General features: G+C 41.0%; 1 protein-coding gene across 2 annotated transcripts in view; it reads left to right on the forward strand.

Annotated features, from left to right (window-relative positions):
- Positions 1-14,492, forward strand: part of DAB1 (DAB adaptor protein 1) — a 1,173,077-nt gene that overhangs the window by 548,032 nt on the left and 610,553 nt on the right. For both annotated transcript variants that reach the window (XM_060305030.1, XM_060305010.1), the window contains exon 3: positions 5,346-5,419. The gene's annotated coding sequence lies outside the window, so the exon portion shown is untranslated. The remainder of the gene's footprint in view (positions 1-5,345; positions 5,420-14,492) is intronic.

Below are 14,492 nucleotides of genomic sequence, written 5' to 3' on the forward strand. Positions count from 1 at the left end.
TATTAAATCCCTAGTGACCAAACTAGTGTTTGGCACAGTTGGGCTCTCAACAAATATTTATGAATAAATAAAAAGGGACAGATGGATATATGTATGGATGGATGGACAGATGAATGGGTAGGTGAACAAAAGGATATGTCTTACTAATTTTGAAAATTTAGGATACAATTAGAGTAATTAAGAGAGTATGGATATTTATTTGCACAGGAATAGAAAACTAGACAAATGAAATCTAGAGCTCAAAAAGAAACCATACTGATTGTAAACTTAATACATGTTAGGTCCATCATTACGAGTCAACGCACAAATCATAGACTAAGATATAAGTGGTATAAGGTCAATGCATATCTATACAGAAAATTGTTGAATTCTAACCTGACATCATATAAAGAATATCAATTCCAAGCGGATTAAATGCAAAAGGCGTCACTTTATTTTTTTTTAATTTATTTTATTTTTATTTATTTATTATTTTTGGCTGTGTTGGGTCTTCGTTGCTGCCCACGGGCTTTCTCTAGTTGCAGCGAGCACGGGCTACTCTTCGTTGCGGTGTGTGGGCTTCTCATTGCGGTGGCTTCTCTTGTTGCGCGGCACGGGCTCTAGAGCACGCGGGCTTCAGTAGATGCAGTGCATGGGCTCAATAGTTGTGGCTCGCCGGCTCTAGAGCACAGGCTTTGTAGTTGTGGTGCACAGGCTTTGTTGCTCCGCGGCATGGGGTATCTTCCCAGACCAGGGCTCAAACCCGTGTCCCCTGCACTGGCAGGCGGATTCTTAACCACTGAGCCACCAGGGAAGCCCCCAGAAGGCATCACTTTAAAAGGAACTATAGGAGACTTTCTTTATGATCCAAAGGTAGGAAAGGGTTTACTGAATAAAACAAAAAAATAAAGCACCTACCTTAAAGTGAAGTACTAATATATTATATTAAAATTTTTAAAAGTTTTATGTATCACTATAAACAAGATAAAAAGATAAGCTTTAGACTAGGAAAAGCAGTCGCAATATATATAACTGAAAAAGGGTTGTATCCAAAGCATACAAATTAGCATAGAATATAATTATAGCAAATCCCTATGTACCACTACATATCTTGATCAAATGTTATAACGTTACCATTTTGCTTCCCATATTTTGTGCCCACACTGATTTTAGCACTTTGCTAAATGTCACCTTCCTGGTAAGGTCTTCCGTAACGACCCTATTTAAGATTGAACTCCAACCCCTTCTCTGCTTCTGGTCTGCCCATAGCATATATGACCATCTGACATACTAGGTATTTTGCTTTCTTATTTACTTAGTGTGTGTTGTTTCCTTCTTATAACAACTCAGTAGAAAAATAGGCATATAAAAAGCAGAAGGAAAAAATAATATAAAAATAAAAAATAAAAGAATGTCCAATCCCATTAGTAATTAGAGAAATGCATATTAAAGTATGAGATATTTTATATCCATCAGATTGAAAAAATTTTAAAGTCTGGCAATACCAAATGTTGATAATGATATGAACTAGTATAAATTACTACTGCCACTTTGTAGAGCAACTTGTTACATTTCATAACTTTGAGGATGCATATACTCTTTGGCCCAGCAAGTCCATAGAGAAATCTCACAATATGTGTCTCAGGAGTATAACAATATCCATCACAGTGTTATTTGTATTAACACAATTTGGAAACAGCTCACATGTCTATCAATATGAATCAGTCAGAATATAAACATATGATAAAATACTATCTAAATGTTAAAATGAAAGAATTGAAGCTAATTCTATCAAAGCAGTAAAAACTTTAAAACATATTTAACAAAATACGCAGGTTTCAGATGGATGCCTGCAGTGGGATACCATTTAAACAAAGTTTTAAAGCAGGCAAAATAGGACTTCCCTGGTGGTACAGTGGTTAAGAATCCGCCTGCCCATGCAGGGGACATGGGTTTGAGCACTCGTCTGGGAAGATCCCACATGCCACGGAGCAACTAAGCCCGTGCGCCACAACTACTGAGCCTGTGTGCCACAACTACTGAAGCCTGCGCGCCTAGAACCAGTGCTCTGCAACAAGAGAAGCCACCGCAATGAGAAGCCTGCGCACCACAACAAAGGGCAGCCCCCGCTCACCGCAACTAAAGAAGACCCACGTGCGGCAACAAAGACCCAATGCAGCCAAAAATAAATAAATAAATAAATTTATTTTAAAAAGCAGGCAAGGGGCTTCCCTGGTAGTGCAGTGGTTGAGAGTCCGCCTGCCGATGCAGGGGACACGGGTTCGTGCCCTGGTCCGGGAAGATCCCACATGCTGCGGAGTGGCTGGGCCCGTGAGCCATGGCCACTGAGCCTGCGCGTCCGGAGCCTGTGCTCTGCAAAAAAGCAGGCAAAACAGTGCTATGTATTGTTTACGGATGCAAACATGTATTAGAAGCAGAAAAACATGCATGGGCATTTAGGAGAGTAGTTATCTTTTTGGAATTAGGAAGGAATTCATGGGAAAATCTGCTTATATTCTGTAATGTTTTAAAAAGGAAAGAGCTGAAGCAAATATGATGGAATTATAATATGTGACAAGGCTGGGTGGTAGTACATAGTTTTTGGTTATAATTATGTCTACACTCAACTTCATGCTTGAAGTATTTAATTAAAAAAAAAAGAAATAGGAGGGCACTTACGTGTGACTACCAGGGAATAATGTTCAAGCCATAGCATATCAAGTAATATGGTGTGACATTGCAAAACCGTAAGCTGAATTTTCTCATGAGTTGCAGATTGGTGCAAACCCAGATTTGGTGTCTTCAGAATAGTTAATGAGATTAGGTTTTGGAACCAGACAGTCTAGGTTTGAATCTTGACTCAGACACTTAATAACATTGAAACTGGGCATCAGTTTCCTCATCTTTAAAGTGGAAGAATATGATAAAATAGAGAATAGGAAAACAATAGAGAAAATCGATAAAACCAAGAGTTGGTTCTTCAAAAAGATCAACAAAATTTATAAACCTTTAGCTAGATTGATTAAGGAGAGAGAGAGAGAAGACTCAACTAAAATCAGAAATGAAAGAGGGGGCATTACTACCAATATGACAGCAATAAAGAGAATTATAAATGGAAAACACAATACTTCCTCATACAAATATTGTGAGGATGAAATGAGGTAATATTTTTAGTGTTTAGCATACTTCATGGCACATAATAAAAAGAAAGGCTGGTTTATGTGTAGAACTTCAGATCTTCATGTAAACAGGCATGAGCTTGAAGCCTGTTTTGAATGCCATGCTTTCTCTCATTTTATTTGTTTTTTACAATAACCCTATTAAGTTCGTGTTTTTATTATCCCATTTTATATGTAAGAAAACTGAGCCTTAGAAAGGTCAAATAACTAGCCCAAGATCACTCAGCTCTTAAAAGACAGAGATGGTATTCAAACCAGATCTATCTCCAGAGAAGTATAACTATAAATTAATACCCTGGCTATATTTCACTAGTTTTACGAATAAACTAAATTGAATTTGTATAAAACATTGCAACCATCTATCCTGTAGCTTTTTTGTTTCCTTCAGTAGGGAGTCAACCACCCATTGCTGATTAAACTAATAATAAGTATCTACTTAGTTTGTGTATATGTAACTCCAAACATGTAAAATAACTGAGTTGCTATTATGGGATATTGTTACTAGATAGATATTCCAGCCTTAAACAGATTCTTCGTCTTGGAATATACTGGAACATCAGTAGGCTGTGATATTCCATTATGTTGAGTTGTGTGTCTGTCTTTTTTGTTGTTTTTTTTTTTTTTTTTTTGCGGTACGCGGGCCTCTCACTGTTGCAGCCTCTTCCGTTGCGGAGCACAGGCTCCGGACGTGCAGGCTCAGCGGCCATGGCTCACAGGCCCAGCTGCTCCGCGCCATGTGGGATCTTCCCGGACCGGGGCACAAACCCGTGTCCCCTGCATCGGCAGGTGGACCCTCAACCACTGCGCCACCAGGGAAGCCCCCTGTCTGTGTTTTTTAACCGTAGTCTCTTTTGGGTTAGACAGTTTCACTGTCTTTGCTGAAAAATTGCACTCTCTCTGCTTTCTACCTTCTTCTATCTTTTGTGAATCCAAATGGAACTTAACTTTTATTGCCACTGATTATTTTGAATGAACAATTTTCTTAATGTATTTTTGTCAAGTCAGTTCCATTTATTAAGTTTTACATTAATTCATTCACTTACTCATTCCTTCTCTTATGCAGCAAACATTGATTGAGTGACAGCTATGAGCTTGTCTCTGGACTAGGTTCACAGGAAGCAAGGGTAAATCAGGCATGATAACTTCCTCTAAGGAGCTCACAACTAGAAAGAGGCAGATGGAATGGACATTTCCTGTGCAGTGTCACCTCCAGAGTGGAGTTATTTCTTGGGGAGCATGGAACATGGAGTTCCCAATTATGTAAGAGGATGCAAGGGAAGTGGCACAGAAATGGTGATATTGAAGCTGAAATTTGTTCATATGTTCATTTTCTGCCTAGAAAAATAATATGTGATCTGTGTAGAAAATTTGGAAAACATAACAAGAGAAAAATAACCTATTATCATACTACAAAGAAATAACCACTGTTAACAGTTGGCATATTTTTTAAGACTAATTTCTACATGGATGAACTCAAGCTTTGTAAAAAATTTTGCTACGTTGTATATATTTATATATATATATTCCCATATCCTGAAAAATTTTAAAATATTTTTGCATGTACATAATATTATTCTATGTAGAAATACTACCATTCATGTTATCATTCTTCTTTTGGCTGTTTCCCTCTTAAAAACAACATTGTGATGACAATATCTGTGCATAAATATTGGACTGCATTTGTGATTGTTTCCTTGAGAAGGCCTCCTGAAGGAGAATTACAGATTAAAGGGTGTGATCACTTTTAAGACTCTTTGACATTTTCTCCAGTGCCCTCCCTCTTCTTTACTGATCTCAAGGCAAGAGCTCAAGCCTTTAGAGAGTCAGACAAATTACAAATATGGGGAAGTTCTTTAAAAAATCTTCCATGCTTCTGTGTATGTGTAGAAATGTACGTGTGTGCACACACATATGTCTCAGGAAGTGACACCTATAAACACACACACACAGACACACACATCCTCCTGTCTAAGAGGTATTGTGGACCACTTCTCATTCAGTACTTACAAATGAGCTGTACTTGTTGATTTTTGTTGGGAGTGTTTTTGTTTAATCCATCTCTGTATTTCCAATGCCTGCTGTGTGGTAGGAAATTAGTAAATGTTTCTTGAATGAAATAGAGGGAAGAAAAACAAGACTGTTAAATAATGTTTACTTTTTTAAATATCGTGTTTTATTTGTTTGCAGCATTCAGCAAGACATGGTGGTGAACCCTGCCTCTACATCTTCATGATTGAGGGACTATTTTGCACAACACAAAGGTAAATATTTGAGGCTGGCTGTCTTGCTGGTCTGAAGGAAACCTTCCTCTCTGGGAATATGCTCACAAATGTCTCAGGGTTCTCTTGAAGTGATGGCTTTTGTGCTTCGTGTTCCTCCTTAAACCCTAGAGGGTTTATGGAGCCTTTAGGAATTGGTGCCTAGGGTCGCTTTTCTCTGGTCTACTTTGTGTCTGTGGTTAGAGAAAGAGAATATTGATTCTCTTCTTCTTAAGTACCTAGTAAATGTCATTAAGAGCCTTCAGTTTTCCTGCCCAGATTATAGACTCTCCTAATAGGTTGCTCAGACTGGTTTGATTTTTAAACATAACTATGTCAGCTCCCTTCTCAAATGCCCCATTTCAATATATTTACCAACACAAGGAACCATTCTCAATTGTGCAAACTAAAGTCAGACCACGCATAAGATGAATGTTTCTACATAGGAAACAGACTTGGAGATTTACGAGCTTTAGGGACAGGTACTATTATTTTGAGGTCCTAAACTTTTAAATGATGGCAACACTGAATTATGTACTTCATACGGGGAGCCAAAAAGGCACAATTGAAAATGCCTCTTCTTTTGACAAATGAGAAGCATTCATTCCAATATCTATTTCTTGTTTACCAGGGATAATGCTGAATGAATCACAGACTGGTGGATGGATGTCCCTTCCTAACACTTTTAATTAGCAGCCCTGCCTATTAGGATGAACAGGGTGCTGCATTTCTGCCATAGATTACCTCCAACCCCCCTTATATGGAATAGAAATCTTATTCTCCACAAGGTAATATTCATCTCTTTCCCAGCCAGACAAGCATAGAAAATTAAACAATGATCCGTTAAAAAGCCCAGATAATGTATTTATCATTTCCAGTTTATGTGAGTTTGCAAGGCAAATACGAGTGGGAGCTATTTGTTATGGGACCTTGGGGAACAATGGCACTGGAGAGGGAGCTGGGAGGCTGCAGGATCTGAGACTTGTAAAATTCATTAAAAATGTGAGGAGCTATTGGAAACAGAGGAAATTAATTACTCCAAGGGACTCAAATGTCACTACTCATTTAAGTGACCTGGTGAAGAGGTTGAGAAACCTGTTTTCTGAGGAGTTCTGTGGTGGAGAAGGCTGGGGGCTGGGATTACTCAACTGTCAATTTTTGCATTTCCTTGGTGACTTATTGACATGTCAACCTGGCTTGCACCACAGCCTCCTCTAATGAGTAGAGTTAAATGAGAAATGGGGGCTGGGGTGGGGGAGCGCCGTCCCCATAGCTGGCCAGGTTATTCAGCTGAGCTCACCAGGCATGTCAGTAACTGCGCCAAGTAGGGGAAGCTTGTAAATTACCTCAGTGGAGGGAAGAGGCTGATCATTTGCAGCTGGACTGTGTCTGGTCTTTTATTTTGCTTTTCCATCCGCAGAGCTCTTCTCTGAGGTGGAGTGAATTTGGGAAGACAAATGAAGGTTTTCTGCCTAAGGAGGACTGGGGAGCAGTAGCTTCTGCAAACAGTCATCTTTTCTAGATTGCCTGTCTCATAAATCTCTCGAATGCATTCTGCCTATAGACAGAGGTTGAAAATATATAGATATGTGAGGACTTAAAAGTTTAAAATCAGTAAGCATCCAGAGTAATGGAGGAGAAGCTTTCTCAGATGCGTACCTTATCTAGACTCAGGAATTCAAGGGTTTTTATTTTCTGAACTCTGCCACTAACCAGCTGTGAGATCCTACACAAACCACCATAGTTCTCTGAGCCTCTGTTGCATTATTTATAAAGTGGGTAGAATACTATCTATCTTTTGTGATTAAGATCAGTGTGTCCAAAAGAGCTTTGAAGGGTGGAAATATCAGGTATGTGGGAGCCTTATCAACTGTGAGTGTATTCTGTTGTAAAATTCTTGGTTTTTAAACGCTGAGGCAGCTCAGGGGTCTGTGTTCCTACTTGGGTCATGGTGAAGGGGCTCTGCAGTGTTCTCCCATCTTGTTCAGTGAAGAAGGGTAAACCAACAAGCCAAAGAAGGAAGAACAGTGTTTCTTTGATGACTGATTTGGGGAGAGACTGTTCACATGGTTTGAAAAAAAAAGATGTGAAGCATAGCTTTGGAGGGAGTTGGAGCCCTAGATGTTTACCTCTGGGCTCAATCCTAAGTACCACTTCTCCAATTTGAAAAAATCCTAGCCCTTTGAAGTGAAGACAAATCATGCATTGGTGAAGGAGATGTTTGAAGATTATTCATTTATTCCTAGAAAGATATAATGATGAAGTAAACGATGGTAGGGTCAGTGGGGATGGAAAAGAAGAGAGAAATCTGAGAAGCCTGGGAAGGGAAGAATTCCAGGCTTTTAAGTAGTCAGGGTGGCATGCACTTAGACACGGGAGCAGTGCAGTGACTCTAAGCTGTAGAGTGTTCCCGAGGCACTTGTAATGTCATTAATGGAGGCTACAATCCTTCTGCTCGAGGAGCTCAGAGAGGTAAACAATTAATTATCATACAGAACAGACAGAAATAAGCCCAGAAGAACAACGCTGGGAACTGTGTTGAGACACAGGATGCTACTGAGCTGGACCTCAAAGGATGAGCAGCTCTGTGCTAGGTGAGAAGGGGTTCAAGGCAAAACATTCCACAGATCAGCTGCTCAGCGGCACTGAACCACAGCCACGCAGCAGCGCAGTGAAGATGCTGGTTTGAGAGTCACGTGCCTGGCCTGTTATATGTCTTCAGCAACCAGCGATCTGTATACTAGCATGCACTCATGATTTTCAAAGGCTTTCGTGATGTTGCTGTCTCCTAGAAGTAGACTTGAAGGACTGCCAGTTCTCATTAGCCAACACTGTAGTGACCTAGGATCTGCCCTGTCCTGAGAATGCTCAGAAGATATCCCCAGGGACCCAATTCTGAATAACTGCTAAAACCACTATCCCCATTCTTTGGTGTTCTTTTGAGCTTTGTTGCCACTTACCTTTTAAAATTGCTTGAAAGTCCTAAATTGTCATAACTGAGCTGTTGGCTATTTATTTATTGTGTTGGTTAGATGTATCTACCTTTTATTCAATTGTAGTCATTTATAGCCATCATACATGAGAAATCATGCCTTCCCATGTCGAATAGTAATAAGACAGGAAAAATGTTTTCTTCTTATCTTCCTCCCTTTCCCCCCTTCTTGCATTTATCCCTTTGGTGCCTCCTATATGTCTCCTTTTTTGTTGTTGTTGTTGTTTTTATTTTTTCAGATTCTCTCTATTTACCCTTCTACTTTCCCTCTTTCTTCTGACAGAATCACAGATTCTCCAACTTGAAAGGAAGTAGGAGATTCTAAATACCAGGGGCTTAACTATAAAGCTTTGAGAGGGTTCTTAGCCGTGTGGTGATTTCGCTTATCTGTTATTTTTGGTGATGGTGGTGGTGTTGCTTCCAAAGCTGACTGTCTTGGATTGGAATCTGCTCCAAAACGTAACAGCTATCTGACATTGAGCAATTCAATCTCTTTAAGTTTCAACGTTTACATCAGTAACATTAAGGTAACAATAATACTTTTCACACAGGATTGTTGTAAGAATTTAATGAGAGAGTACATGTGAAAGGGTCCAGCACGTTATATATTCTCAATGAATAATGTTACTATTATTGTTGCTTATAATGATAATACACGCTGTTATAAATCCTTAAAATGCAAAAGGCAGGTGTGTTGATCTTTGGCAATAAAGAAGGGAGAAGCTGGGGAGACTCTTTCCCATTCTTTGACTGGTCTTAGAAAATGGAAATCCTTAGTGACAAAGGCACTGAAAGCAGCTGAATCAGTGGGTGCACAGGGAGCCTTCCATGGCTGGAGAGCGACCCGGACGCTGAACAGTCAGAAGGCCTGCTGGGTTCCCTGAGCTTCTGCTGTACCTCTGGAGAGCATCTAAGCAACTGTCCCCCAGACACAGTATTCCTTCCCACATCGTACAGTGGCTTGTAGTATGCCAACTTGGCTAGACTGAAGTACATTACTCAGAATTCAGTTTCCTGTCTGTTTCCAGTTAGCGTGGACCACAGTGGAGAGGCTTGGGAGATCTGCAGGATGGAAGGGATGAAGCAGCCACTTTGCAGCTCACATGTTTTTGCCGATCTGCTGACTCACCTAGACAGCCTGAAGCAGCATCCAGACCGGCGAGTGCTCTCCCTTTCCCTCCTCCAGCTTCTCTAACTCATCCAGAGGTGTGCATTTAGCTGCTTGAGAAAAGACCCTGGCTCCAGCAGGTCATCCACGTTGGCAAGCTGGGAAGCAGTGAAAACCAAGGTTCTACTGAGTCCTCATGGAGTTTCAGCTCATGCCTGTGGGTTCCAGGCTGCTCCTGATTTTCCTCATTATTTCTATCCATCTTTCCTTCCTAACTGCCTGCCCAGTGGACTTCGAGCTCCAGCATCAGATGTGATACAACAGAGTTATAGACTGCTTAACTAGTTCCCACCATTGCCTAAGGCCAAAGCCCTCTATTAAATAAATAACATATATATATTTATTAAATATATATAAATATGTAATGTATGTATATATATAATATATAATGCATTCATTCATATTTTCAGAGGAACAGAACCAACCACTAGGACGTTATATGTGTATATACATATGTGTATATATATACATATGCATATGTATACACACGTATGTGAGCAAACACACACACACACGCCCAGACACAATCTACTGGTGCTTATCTCTGCCTCTCTGGTTGACCCTGACTAATACAGAGAGTCGTAAGCTTTTTATAACAGGGAGCTCTCTACGTCATAAGGAAGCCCATTCCTTTTCTACCTCCTCTACCATTCCCCTTTCTGTAATGTAGCAAAAATCAAATTAAACTCGTAATCCAAAAATGTGGTTTTTCAGCCCAGGGCACGTGCCACTTTCTTCTCGGGACTTCTGTCCCTCTCAACCCTAAGTCCTCTCACAACATCTCATCCATTAAAATTTTTCTCTCTGGTTTCTCGCCTTTTTGGGCTTCAGGATCAGACTCTTAATGAAATTAACCCCATTAGTGTGAATATACTAGAGAGACCTTCTAGCCATTCCACTTCCCCAGACCTATCTCCTCTTCATCCTTCCCATGCCTTTTGAAGACTATACCTTGATTCTGAATGCTTACAAGGTACAACGTGATATAGTGGGAGGGAAGGGATGCATAGAATTTAGAATCACAACACCTGTGTTTGTGTCCTGCCAGTGCAGTGTTGACTGCATCTGTTTGATAGTTAGCTTCTGAGGGCCTCAGTTTCCTCAGCTGCCAAATGGGTGTACTAATAGCCAACCTGCCTGTGCTCAGGCCCTCTGAGTCCAATAACACCTGATCAGCTCTAGATGTTTGAGGCCCCTTGTACTTGTACATCTCTCCAGTCTCAGATTAGCTCACACCTAGGTGGGAAGATGACAATTATGATCCAACGTTGGACTTCAGAATTTCTAGTAGAGTAGCCAATCAGGACACTCTTATTTTTCAATAAAAAATAAATATCTTGAAACAGCAATAACCTAAATTCTTATTCAGCATCTACCATAGTAACATTTTGCTTAAATTATTTCTTGAAGAAGATTTAGGTTGAAGAAATTGAGTGGATAGTTGTTCCTTTTAAAAAAGGTATATATTTCAAAATTACTTGTAAATCAAAAATATTACAGAGCTGGCCAAAAAAGGGCAAAGCAGTGAAATATGAAAGAATGACTATACATTTTCTTATTTGAACCAGCATTTAAAACTAACAAAAAAGCAAATACAAAAACAGAACATGACAGAACAACCTGTAATAGAGCTGATGACAAAAAGAAACTAATAGCTACAATGCAGGGACTTTAAAAAGTGACACAGCCAATGATGAAATTAAGTATATACAAATGAAACTGTTATGAATGCATCGTATAGATGTCCCCTCAAGGAAAACAGCCTCTGTCCTCCCTGGCAGAGGAAGGTCTCTGTGTGAGCAGAAGAGGTGACTGTGGAAACATCCTGTTCTTTTTTTTTTTTTTTTTTTTTTTTTTGCGGTACACGGGCCTCTCACTGTTGTGGCCTCTCCCGTTGCGGAGCACAGGCTCCAAACGCGCAGGCTCAGCAGCCATGGCTCACGGGCCCAGCCGCTCCGCGGCACGCGGGATCCTCCCGGACCGGGGCACGAACCCGCGTCCCCTGCATCGGCAGGCGGACTCTCAACCACTGCGCCACCAGGGAAGCCCCATCCTATTCTTAAGTGTGACATAGGCAACCAATTATGAGCTCACAAACCTGGTTAGAAAAATTTCTGTAATTGACAGGTGTGTGGATCCCAGACAAAGATGTGGAGGATATAGGTGGCAGCTGAAATCCACATTCGTGGCCAAGCCTCGCCCTACTCCCCTGCACACAGTTATCATTGAACATCAGCCAAAGTTGAAGAAATAGCTGCCTTATCCTCCACCCTCTACACGTGTGTGCATACGTGCATGTGTGGGCACACACACACACACACACACACACACACACCCCTCTGCCAATCTCACAAGGATCAAAGGAATGCTATAACACAATGCCTAGCACATGGTAGGTCTTCAAATAAACCTCTGTTGGATGGGTGTATGTATTAATGAATTGCCAAGGAACTCAAGGGAAAATTCTAGAGATATTAGTGGACATTATGACGCATCCTGGACAAAACAAAATGGGGGAAACATACCCTGTAGAATGACTTTACTGAAGATTTAACATGTTGATGTTCATAACACCTCACCTGCCAAAGGTATCCTATTCACATGAATGAAGCAACAGAACAGGACTAAATTGGCACAGCTGGAGGAGGCCTGCCTGTGTGTGAGAGGTGAATATTATCTCCAGGCAATGGATGGGGTTGTAACATGAGGATTCTTATTTTTAGTGTTGGGGAGAAAATGAATTTGAACCAAGAGACACCTAAGGTTGATAAGAAAAGATCAGGGCTTGAGGGAAGGAGTGGATATATAGTAAGTTCAGACCAGGAAGACTGACCAGAGAACTAGAATGGGGGTGGGTGGTGCTGTGGGAGGGGATCTTGTTATCACAGAGTGGCACCAGAAAGCATAATGAGGTCCACTGGGGCATCTGGTCAACCCAGGCGCCTACTGCTTGGGACAAGCTACATCAGAGTAGGAACCTGAGGGCCAGGGAATCATCTTCCCGTGGGTAAAGAAAACCAGCAACCCTCCTGTATGGACGTGGCTGCATCCACGGAGATTCAGCCATGGAGATTCTTTATTAAATCACTTAACAGGGTGTATTGTAATTGCTGTTTACGTTTTCTTTCACTCTTATGAAAGAAAGAGTTCCAGGATCATGGTTTTTTGGTTTGCTTTTTCAGTTTTTCTGCATCTTTATTTCTAGTATCTATCTCTGAGAATTTTTTAAAAATCACTGATCACCCTCATATGCTAATGATGATAAACCTCACCACAGACATGTAAGGAAGCAATCGTTATTCACAGTTTTAAGTAGAGAAGTAGCAGCTTGCTCTAAGTCCTACAGCTGGTAAATCACTGAACTAGTATGTGAACCCAGACCTATCTGGATGAAATTTGTGATGTCCACTATTCCCCTAAGCCTCTGAGCCTATAATCGAGTAGGTGCTCCCCGAAGATTTCTTGGAAGGATGGAGGGAGGGAAAGAGGGATGATAAAAGGGGAGAGATGATTTGAATACAAATAGCCAGACTTTCAGATCTGTTCTGAACAGATCACACACAAATGTGCCCGACATGTAATACTTTTTTTTTTTTTTTGCGGTACGCGGGCCTCTCACTGTTGTGGCCTCTCCCGTTGCGGAGCAGAGGCTCCGGATGCACAGGCTCAGCGGCCATGGCTCACGGGCCCAGCCGCCCCGCGGCATGTGGGATCTTCCTGGACCGGACCGGGGCATGAACCCGTGTCCCCTGCATCGGCAGGCGGACTCTCAACCACTGCGCCACCAGGGAAGCCCCCGACATGTAATACTTTATTTAGAGATTATGCTGGGTGAACTGAACCACAAAAAGAGGGAACTGGGAGAGTTCTACCAATAAACTTTGGGATTCACCCATGAAAAAGCCAGGAACTTAGCTGAAGTCAAGTGTGAGAACATCAGATCAAAGTTGGGAAAGGGACTAAGACAGAGTCCTGTGTAAAGCGGAAAACTCTGCTGACCAGCTCTTCCAAAATGATCTAACCCCCTCTCCCAGCAACTTCACCCCCAGGCCTTAGTTTGCTAATTTTTTTCTGCATAGCCACGTTAGAGGAAATTGCCATTACTTTGTTTTAGGGATGATAAAATTAAGGCTTCATTAAGAGTTTTATAGAGTTCATCAATGCCAGGAGTGAGTTTGAATGTAAGTTACCAGGAGTAAGTTCCCCAGGCACCAAATATTGTAGTGGTGTCCAATTTGCAGCAAGATGATTCTTCTAAATGAAATTTCTATAGAAATTTTATCTAATGGCCAACTTTGTTTAAGCCAAGCATGTCTCCTCCTGTGAGCATTACCAGGGGCAATACAAAGACCATCCAAAGCTTGCATGCCCCTAGATTTTTCATCTTTCTGTGTATAACACACGGCTTTAATGTTACTCTATTGCTGGTGTCTTTAAGTATCAGTGTCTCTGAGCTGGGGATACTAGTCCTGGCTGTCCCATTGAAGGTAATGCTCCCAGATGACTCACAAATTAGGTTCCATAAAATGTAGTCATTCTTGGCTTTTAGTGACTTCTTGGTGCTGAACCCATTTAACTTACCTAATATCCCATTTGAGTTGTTAAATCTTAAACATGGATTGATTGGAACAGGGGAATAGGCTCTCGAGTGAGTACAGGGAGCTACTTTGAAGTGGATAGAAGGCCTACTTTGGAAAGAAAAACCCGATTATCACCTTCATTTTGCCACTTGTTGGCTCTGTGTCCCTGGTTTCTTGCACCTCCCTTCTCTCATGATCATTTGGCCTCAGTTCCCCTACCTGTGGAAATGGGAATCAGAGGTGATTGTGGAGAGCAAGTGGTAACATATATGTGAAAATGATAAAGTATAAATGGTTATAGAATTGTAAGTTAGTATAATACATTTAAAAATAAAA

This window comes from Globicephala melas, chromosome 1 (genome assembly GCF_963455315.2).
Source record: "Globicephala melas chromosome 1, mGloMel1.2, whole genome shotgun sequence".
Taxonomy (NCBI): domain Eukaryota; kingdom Metazoa; phylum Chordata; class Mammalia; order Artiodactyla; family Delphinidae; genus Globicephala; species Globicephala melas.